The sequence below is a fragment of the Dromiciops gliroides genome, chromosome 5, assembly GCF_019393635.1.
Source record: "Dromiciops gliroides isolate mDroGli1 chromosome 5, mDroGli1.pri, whole genome shotgun sequence".
In the NCBI taxonomy this organism is placed as follows: domain Eukaryota; kingdom Metazoa; phylum Chordata; class Mammalia; order Microbiotheria; family Microbiotheriidae; genus Dromiciops; species Dromiciops gliroides.
The window spans coordinates 272,886,112-272,896,891 of NC_057865.1; the positions used below are offsets into that span (position 1 = coordinate 272,886,112).

Genomic DNA, 10,780 nt, shown 5'->3' on the forward strand with positions numbered 1-10,780 from the left:
CTGTCAATTCCCTTTTTTTTTTTTTGCGGGTTAATGGGGGTTAAGTGACTTGCCCAGGGTCACACAGCTAGTAAGTATCAAGTGTCTGAAGCCAGATTTTAACTCAGGTCCTCCTGACTCCAGGGCCGGTGCTCTATCCACTGTGCCACCTAGCTGCCCCCATGTCAATTCCATTTTACCTGGGCACCTATCCTGCTCCCCTCTGTTCTACAGTTGTGTCCTCAGCAACCTTCATTTCATTCTTAACATATTGTTCTTCATGTTAGAACTGCGCCTCCCTTCCCAGAAGTTACATTATACTTTATATTTCCTATCTCTCTCTCTCTCTGTTTTCTATGTATAGCTTGTTTCCCTTCAAACATAATGTAAATTCCATGAGAACAGTCAAGAAGCATTTCTTAAGAGAGCCAAGATGGGGGAGTAGCAGGAAGAAGTACAACTGAGCTCCACAACTTCTCCAAACAGATCTAGAAAAAAAGACCAGACTGAGTCTTGATTGGGAAATCCAAGAAAATGTCACCATGAGTCATTTTTCCAGGCCAGGTCAACATAGGGAGAAAGAGAGAAAAGTCTGTGGACATGAGTGATGAAATCTAGCCAGGAATGGCTGTTCTGAGCATTCCAGAGGAGGGAGAGGCTATGTACCAGGACAAGAAGATGTTCCAAATCCAAAGAATCTAAATTTGTGCAGGCTATAGGAAGAAGTGCACGTTGGTAGCTCTGTTGCTCACTACCCAGTTCTGGGTCACAGAACCAGGGCTGAATCTAGAGAGAGCCTGAACCTGAACCTAGCAGTGGCATCTCGAAGGAGAGGAGTGGATACAGGCCCTCTGCTGTATAGTGAGCAGGGAGAAAGTTCCAAAGAAGCAGTATCTGTCTGGCTTTGACTTTGGGAGAAAAACCTGGAAGGGGGCCATGATGGGAAAGGGTCCCACTTCTAACCTCCCATCCAAGCTGAACCTTGAAGTGGAATAATCAGGGGAGGAATCCCAGACCAGTTCTATCACTCTGAACTAGCAGAACTTCCCAGCCAGCTAATGGATAGTACCTGAGTCCAACAGCAGTCTACTGGAAATCCAACCAGGAAAAGTACACAGGAGTGTTGCTCAGACCCAAATGCAGGTCAAGAACTCACAGAGCTCAGATCCATAGCGCAGAAATCAGATTTTACCCTTTCATTTTAAGAACATGAAAGCTTGCAGTCCTCAGCCCAAGCAGTCCCTGAGGTCCTAGAGTAACAGAATACTGAATACTCCCAAGAAAATAGCATCAGGAACATCCCAGAAATTCCCTAGAGATGTACACGGAGCTCAGCTTTAATAGAAAATCTGAAGTCAGGAAGTAAGCTGGAAGAATGCTATGACAACAACAACAACAACAACAACAATAATAATAATAATAAATTTGTGATTTAAGAGCTATTACAGTGATAGGGACTCAAGACACACACCCAGAGGAAGAGAATTACTTCAAAACATCTACAAACAAAGCCTCAAAGCAAAACACCGTTTGGGAATAAGTTCACAAGTTCAACTAAAAGTCCTAGAAGAGTTTTTTAAAAGTGCTAAAAATGTTTTTTACAAGTTGAATCAAATCTCCTATGACTTTCATTTCCTTCATAGTTGTTCTCCTCTAGTTTGACTATATATGTCTATAATAGGAATTTTGTTTTTCTTTCTTTTCCATTTGGGGTAGGGTAGAGGTGAAGGTGGAGGGCAAGAGGGAGGTTTTATGTAATTTTATGCTGATTTAAAAATTTTTAATGAATAAAACCCCAAGCATTTATTAAATGCTTACTATATGCCGATCACTGTGCTAATGGAAATAGAAAAAAAGTCAGAAACACGCTCCTGCTGAAAATGAGATCATATTTTAATGGGGAAGGCAACATACAAATAACACAGATATATAAATTGTTGTTGTCCTTCATTTTTTTGTTTGTTTGTTTGTTTTTTGTTTTTTTGGCCAGGCAATTGGGGTTAAGTGACTTGCCCAGGGTCACACAGCTAGTAAGTGTTAAGTGTCTGAGGCTGGATTTGAACTCAGGTCCTCCTGACTCCAGGCTGGAGCTCTATTTCACTGCACCACCTAGCTGCCCCTTGTCCTTCATTTTTGAAGAGAACCAGTAAATGTCCTGGGGAGTGTTTTTAACTCTTGTGTGAATTGGATTAAAGTGAGGCAGAATTTTACAAAGCTGTCAGCCTTACCCTCACTTCCAGAGTCGTCAGAGTCCAGTGACAAGACAAGAGTCAGCCTGGGAGGCAATGGATGATCTTGGCATCTTCCATGTCTGACCAAGTGCTAAGTGCTCACGATGGGCCGATGAGACAATTTGTTCCAATGGCCATGAAGGCAACTGAAGCAGGGCACTGTGGATCACTCAGAGCTTGGTCAGACATAAGACATATACAAGTAAATGGGAGGTCCTCTCAGAGGGAAGGTACTAGTAGTGGAGTGGGGAGAGAGAGAGAGACTGGGAAGGCCTTTTGCATACACTGGGATTTGAATTGAGTTTTGAAGGAAGCTAGGAAAGCCAGTCTCTGTATCCTAGCACCTATAACAGAGGCATAGGTAAGAAAACCCAAAATCATATATGTGAGATTTAAAACTGGATTTAGATCATAAATCTCCCCTCTTTAACCTTTCCCTTACCCAGACAGTAAATGGAAGAAGCTTCTGGTTTTCTAGTATTTATTGTATGGTAGTCACAAGGTGATGTTGATTAGAGGGATAGGAAGTAGAAACACAATACAAATCGTCTAAGTCTAAGCTTAGTCTATATTCCGTATAAAACTCACCAAAAGCCGAAGGCCACCTTTGGGGAGAGAGAGAGACCGTGTCAAGCGCGTGCTGCTGCTAACCGCGAGTCGAACTCTCATCAGCATCAGCCTGTGCAGCACAGTCAGGAGACCAGTAGAGCAGGAAAAAAACTCCCACTTCTGTCTCTCCTTGCCTTTTAAGCTCGAAGTGGAGTGCTAGCAGGTAGACTGGCGTGCGTAGCTCATGCCATTGGTCTCCTCCCCGAAAGGGTGGTCCATAAAAAAAAAAAAACTGGCGTCTTTCAGTTATCCTAACTGACTGTTAAAAAAACTTTCATATTTTTTTTACCACATATATAATGTTTCTGAGTGGTCAACAAGTTTTGGGACACTTTCATCTCTTTTTAAAAATCTTAAATGCTTCACAAATTTGAGCATTATCCTTGGGCAGGGCACATGCTAATCTTTTCTATATTGTTCCAGTTTTAGTGCATGTACTAAACATTTCTCAATTCTGAAGTATATTCCCAACATAGTTTTCACTATTGTCTCTTGTACCCAACTCGTCACTAAAGTCACTTAATATCAAGATAGATGTGGATTTAGTCTTAGTAGATATAGCAAAATTCGTTCCCAAAATTTCTCTATTGAGGGTAGAGCCAAGATGCAGAGGAAAAGACATTAAACGCACAGAGCTCCTGAAACAATTACCCCCAAAACCAGCCATAAAACAACCCCCTGGAGCAGCAAAACCCACAAAAAGATGGGCTGAGATTATTTTCCAGCCAAAGACAGTTTAGAGGGGTCTGTGCTGTGCTGCAAGCAGAATCCAACCCCATGATCACACTGACACCATCCCCAGGCAGACTGTGCTAGAGAAACTTACCCCCGAGTCTCCGAATGAGCTGCAGCACCAGTGTCTTCTGGAACTAAGCTTATGGTCCGGTGAGAGGGCTGAACGGCTGGCCAGGGTGGGACATACAGGAGTCTCTGCAGGACCTAAGGAGGAATTTGGCTATCCCACCCTAGTGGGGAACCAGGAAGAAATCTTGAGTGGTGGGAGGCCTAGGTGGGGGAAGGGGTGCCAGGCTTGTCAGAGTTAAGAACCACAGCACAAAAAGTTTTGCTGGGGGGCAGCTAGGTGGCACAGTGGATGGAGCAACTGGCCCTGGATTCAGAAGGACCTGAGTTCAAATCTGGCCTCAGACACTTAACACTTACTAGCTGTGTGACCCTGAGCAAGTCACTTAACCCCAATTGCCTCACCAAAAAAAAAAAAAAAAAGTTTTGCTGGCTGGTTAATTAGCAAGTTGACTTGAGGTTATCTTTGGACCAGAGAACAGGCCAGGCGAAAGAAAAACCTGCCCTTCCTCAAACTGAAACACCTGGGACCCTCTGAAGCTTGGGACCAGTGTATGCCTGGAAGTAGGGCCCTACTGTAAGAGGGAGTTAAAAGTCAAATAAAAAATGGCAAGATGAGCAAGCAAAGAAAGTTGAGAATTATAGAAAGTTTCTTTAGTGACAAGGAAGATCGAGGTGCACCCTCAGAAGAGGATGACAACTCAGGGGCCCCTACCTCCAAAGCTTCCAAGAAAAATATTGAATTCATCTCAGGCCATGGAAGCACCCAAAATTTCTCTATTAGTCCTTTCCCTCTGCCTTACAACTCATATCCCTCTTTGTCCTCATTATTGGGCCTTTCAGTCTCTTCACTCCTTAGTTCTTTCCCAGGCCATCACACCTGAAATGGCTATATTTTCTTCCTTCTCAATCTTGACTCGATCTTTCTGAACCAGTCCAACCCTATGTTATCCTTAGATTATTGCATATCATGCTTTTCCCAAGTCTCAGTTTTTTTCATTACTCCCACCATCCATTTGCCGTTGGCTCCTATTCACATGCTTTTTAAACAGAGCTGAAAAAAACACAAAACCATGTTGGTTGGGTCCCTGAATATTTGTTACACTAATCTTCATAGGCACTCACGTTGGTAAGGAAATCCTTCTAGGTCTCCCTAATTGATTCATTCTCCCCATGAACACAGATGTTTGTTCCATATATTTTCATCCCTCCTTGAACTTCCCATAGCTTCACCTCCCTCCACCAAAAACTTTGCCCCCTACTTCACTAAAAAAATGGAAGAATGGAAGGCATCCCTCTTTATCCCATATCTCGCAAATGTCTTCCCCACTATCTCTTCACCCCTATGTCACCTGAGGGCCTTCTCCTTGCCAAGGCAAACCTTTTTTTTTTTTTTGGCGGGGCAATGAGGGTTAAGTGACTTGCCCAGGTCACACAGCTAGTGTCAAGTGTCTGAGGCCGAATTTGAACTCAGGTCATTCTGAATCCAGGGCCAGTGCTCTATCCACTGCGCCATCTAGCTGCCCCTGACATAACCTATTCTCTTTCTATTCTGTCTTCTCTAACAGATTGCCCCTTCTGTCATTCCCACTCTCTCACGAATCTTCAATTTCTCCTTGTCTCCTGACTGCTTCTCTGCTGCCTACAAACACTATCCTTCATCCTTCAAAATCCCTCACCTGATCCAACCATCCCCACCAGCTTCCATGCTATTTTTCTCCTCTATTTTGTGGCTATTCTTCTTGAGAAAGTTGTCCACAACCGATGGGTTCACTTCCTTTCCGTTTACCCTCTTCTAAACTCCTCTGTCTGGCTTCTGATCTTGTCATTCAATGAAGATGCTCCCTCCAAAGTTACCAATGTTCTCTTAATTATGAAATCTAATGGCCTTTTCTCACTCTTCATCTTTCTGGACCTCTCCATAATCTTTGTCACTGGCAATCACCCTCTTCTCCCAATAGTCTCTTCTCTAAATTTTCATGACACTTCTCTCTCCTGGTTCTCTCCCAAGTCTCTGTCCTGATCCCCTCTTTTTGTATTCTCTCGGTCAGTGATCTCATCAGCTCTCATGGATTCAGTTTTAGTATCTATGGGGATGATTCTCACATCTATTTATCTGGCCTTAACCTCTCTCCTGACCTCCAGTCTTGAAATCTCCAACTGCTTATTAGCCATCTTAGACTCAACATATCCAAAAGTAAAACCCTTATATTTCCCCACAAGCCCTCCTCTCTTTCTACCTTCTTTATTATTGCTGAGGGAACCACCATCCTCCTAGTCACCTGGGTTCAAAATTGAGGCATCATCCTCAGCTCCTCACTCTTACTAAAGGGTGAAGGAATAGAAGAGAAGAAGGTGCTCTGGCCTTATAATAACACTACCAATTGTGATGTTTAAAATCTAGATCGTGGTCGCCTTAAATTAGAAGCTTTAGCACCAGTCCTTGGGCATTAAACATTTATTAAAGCGTATGCTTTAATATTCCATGGAGTTCAGAAAGTAAGAAAAAAAGCTATTTAGCCTAGAGTTCCAGTCTGGTCTGGTTCTTCCTCAAGTCCTCTGCCACAAGCCTGCTTCAATCACGAACTCTCTCCACCAAACTTATTGTGGAAGCTTTTTATAGGTCTGAAACAGAGGCGGTCCTTACACACTGCTTCAAGCTGATTGGTTGGTGTCATCCAAATCCATTGGTTCTGAAAGTGTTCTCAAGGTGTGATTACAATCCAGTTAACCTGAAGTAGGCTAATCAGCAGTTAATCACTCTCACTTGATTCAATCAGTCTAGATTAATCTCCAGGTGGGTCTTTGAGTATCTGCTAAATCTCATGATTTCATCACACAATGATGATAATAACTCACATTTATATAGTACCTACTATGTGCCAGGCACTGTGTTAAGTACTTTACTCATTTGATCCCCGCAACAACCCTGGGAGGGAGGTGCTATTATTATCCCCATTTTACAGATGGGGGAACTGAGGCAGACAGTACTGAAGTGACTTGCTCAGAGTCACATAGCTAGTAAGTGAGACTGGATTTGAACTCAGATCTTTCTCATTCCAGGCTCTATAGCACCTAGCTGCCTTGGCACTGTGACACCAACCACTTCTTACCAGGAAGGTATCAAATATCAATTTCGATATTTTGGCTGAGGATTGCTCTGGCTTCATCCTAGAAATTTTGCCATGCCCCTTTCTAATCTGGCTCAGCTCCTGACTCAATGTACTTTTCTACCTTGCTGGTTTCCTTCCCTTCCCCACCCTTTTTAGGTCTCTTTTATGTATTGTCTTCCCTCCTTAGAATATAAGCTGCTTGGGGACAGGGATTGTCTTTCTTTTTACGTGTATGTATATTCCCAGTACTTATTACAGTGGCACATAGCAAGAGCTTAATAAATGCTTTGTCTGTTCCATGTATAGATATTACATATAGATGTATAAATATTTGTAGATATTATATATAATATACACATATCATACATAAATACAAATATGTTAAACATATGCACATAGGGGTCTGTGTATATTTATGTATATAAGATGCATGTTTATATATACATACAAGTATATTACATATGTATATTTATATGTTCTATGTATACTCAATCTGTGGCCAAATCCTATCATTTCTACCTTTGCAACATCCCATTCTTTCTTCTGACCACAGTGTCATCACCGCTCACCTAGACTATTACAATAGCCTACTGGTGCTTCTGCCTGCCGTAAGCCTCTGCCCATTCTAATCCATCTTTCTTTCAGTTGCCAAAGGCTTCTTTCTAAAATGCAAGTCTGATATAATTGGGGAAAAACATTTAAAAACTAAATTTAGGGGGGCAGCTAGGTGGCGCAGTGGATAAAGCACTGGCCCTGGATTCAGGAGGACCTGAGTTCAGGTCTGGCCTCAGATACTTGACACTAGCTGTGTGACCCTGGGCAAGTCCCTTAACCCTCATTGCCCTGCAAAAACAAACAAACAAAAAACTAAATTTAAACAACAACAACAACAACAACAACAAAACCCAAAAATTAAAATGCAAGTCTTATCATGTCATTTCCCAATTCCACAAACTTCATTGGCTTCCTTTTATCTTCAGAACCAAATAAAAACCCCTCTGTCTGGCTCTTAAAGCCCATCACAACTTGCCCCTTCTACTTTTCCAGTCTTCTTAGACTTTACTCCTCCACTGACTCTACCATCCAGTAACATCGGCCGCCATGTTCCTCTCACATGACATTCTGTCTCCCACTGGCTGTTCTCCATGTCTGGAACTTTCTTCCTCCTTAACTTAGCCTTCTTGTTTCCTTGGTTTCCTTCAAAACTCAGCTCAAATGGTACCTTCTGCCAGAGACCTTTCCCAGTCTCCCTACCCACCTACCTATTATTACTGCCCTCCTTCTGGAGGTATATAAATGTCTTGGGTATATACTTATTCATTTACAAGTTGTTTTACGCCTTAAAATGAGAGTTCCTTGAGGACACGGACTTTGTTTTTGCCTTTCTTCGTATCCCAGTTCTTGGCATATGATCAGTGCTTAATTGCTTGTTGACTTGACATTTTCATAGTCTCAGATAGATGTTAATGGATGAGTTGCAATTGTCTTTGTGAAGTGAGGAGAATGGTTTCTACAATAAGAGCAACAAGGTAAAGAAAAAGAACTTTGAAAGACTTAAGAACACTAATCAATACAATAACTATTCCCACCTCCAGAGGACCTGTGATAAGGCATGTTCCCCATCTCCTGAGAGAGCAGTGATGGACTCAAGGTTCAGAAAGAGATATGCATTTGGGGGCATGGCCAATGTAGGGATTTTGTTTTGCTTGACTATGCATATCTGTTTCAAGGGGTTTTCTTTGCTTTTTTTTTCTATTTCCTGGTCTTTCCAAGGAGGGGGAAGGTAGGAGAAAAAGGAGAGTAAGGATTGAGGAGAGAATATAAGGAAGATTCTAATGAATCATATACAAGCTGGATGGGTTTGCCAGTTATGAGATGAACTTCTTAGTTTACATTACTTTAGTCATATCATATTGGATGAGTTTATTATTTTTTCTCTTTCTTTTTTCTTCCTTCCTCCCTCCCTCCCTCTTTCTTTCTTTCCTTCCTTCCTTCCTTTCTTTCTGGCAGGACAATGAGGGTTAAGTGACTTTCCCAGGGTCACACTGTTAGTAAGTGTTGTGTCTAAGACTGGATTTGAACTCAGGTCCTCCTGAATCCAGGGCCAGTGCTTTATCTACTGCACCACCTAGCTGCCTCCTAGGTGAGTTTATTATTAATAAAATCACCTCTTATCCTATAATATATATAGAAACGATTTTTTATTTGGTATTTGTTAAGGATAAAAAATTTATAATTGTCCATAATGGTCTTTTGTTCTAGAATGTAAACCTCTTGGGGGCAGGGACTGGTTTTTTTTTTCTTTGTTTCCTCAAGCTTAGTACAGTTCCTGGCACGAAGTAAGCACTTAATAAATTGGATTGATTTAAATTGAATTAATAAAACACAGCAGACTCCTTTGATTCTTCAGAAACAGTAAAGAGTGGTAGAAAAGGGTTCAGAAGTTGCTGAGAATTAAACCACCGACAAATATGAATTTAGCTTTTGGCGCTCATCATGCATGACCTTGGTTCAGGGACCAGCAAGTTAACCTATTACTGAAAGAAGTGGACCGTATCTCTAGTGACATTCTTTCTATAAGTGAAATGTAAAAGCAAAAGAAAGTTATGACCAAAGAGAAAGGCAGCTCAAAGTTTATTCTGAGAGAAAGGAGCTAGGGAGTGGACTTGTGATTTTATTGATCTAAGAAACTCCCAAGGAGGGAAGCTCCCTCTACAACAATGCAGGTCAGCCTCTGCTCTGCAATCTATACTTTTAAAGAGCTGCCAAGAACACTGAAATTTAATCGGCTTGTTCAGTCAGGATCACGCCGCCAGTGTGTATCAGGACTTGAATTCAAGCCCTTCTGATCTTGAAGCTAACTCGAGCCACTCCACACCTGATGTCATGTCATGTTCCGTAAAGCAACAAGAAATACATTATTTTAGGGGACACTTGGTCATTTTGCTTTACAATGCTTTTGATGATCAATCAATAAACAAGTACTTAGCAACTACTATGTGCCTGGCACAGTGCTAAGATGAGGATACAAAGAAAAAGTTTAAAAAAAAATCCCCTGCCCTCAAGGAACTTACGTTATGATGAACAAAGGTCACCATGAAAATAAATTCAACTTCTAGGTGGCACAGGGAATAAAGCACTGGACTTGACATCAGGAAACCTAGGGTTCAAATCTTGCCTCAACTACTTACTAGCTGTGTGACCATGGGCAAGTCACTTAAATTCTCCCAGCCTCAGTTTCCTATTTGTAAATCACTTTCTGGGTGAGGAGAAAGAAGTAAAAAAAAATGGGGATAGGGAGAGAGGATCTGCTTGACATAAAAAGGCTACCTCTTTCCTCTCTATGCCCTGATCCTTGTCCATGTTCATCTCAAAATGGGGCATTTAAAGAAAAATGAAGTCATAGCTTACTATCTAATGGGAGAGACAGCACACAAATAAAGGCAGGAAAGAGGGTGGGACTGGGGTACCTGGCAGAAAGGAAAACATCTTGTTCCATGAAGTTGAAATCAACCAGAGCAGCAGATGCAGAGTGGAGAGCAGATATAGTTATAATGTAGTGGACAGAGAGTTGGGCTTGGCATCAGATAGACCTGAGTTCAAATACTATCGCATACATGCAGTGGCTCTGTGATGCTGGGCAGCACATTTAAACTCTCAAAGGCTGAAGTTAAAGAGGTAACCAACCATCTGCATCCTCGGGAGGGAGTTTCATTGGTAATTATCTACAGAGATGAAATAATACACTCAATCATTAAACATTATTAAGCACTTGCTATGTGATAGGTGGGATAAGAAAAAGAAAGATAGTCCTTGTTCTCAAGGAGCTTAAAATCTAATAGGGGAAGACAACACACAAAGGGAAATTGAAAAGGGGCCAGAGATGGGGGATTGATGTTCTTGGGGTGGAAACCACACAAATGGGAAATGGAGCTGGGTGGAACATTCTAAGCCCTCCACCAAGGGAGTCTTGGGGAAGAGTTTGTTGTTCTGTCCTCCATAATGGGTTGGGGAGGGGAGGTAGCTGAAGGTGCTAGGGAGGGGATG

The 10,780-nt window shown here is 41.9% G+C and overlaps 1 pseudogene; it reads right to left on the bottom strand.

The window, feature by feature from the left end:
* Nucleotides 1-3,165: 3,165 nt before the first annotated feature.
* Nucleotides 3,166-3,262, bottom strand: LOC122730217 (annotated as a pseudogene).
* Between the last annotated feature and the right edge of the window lie 7,518 nt (nucleotides 3,263-10,780).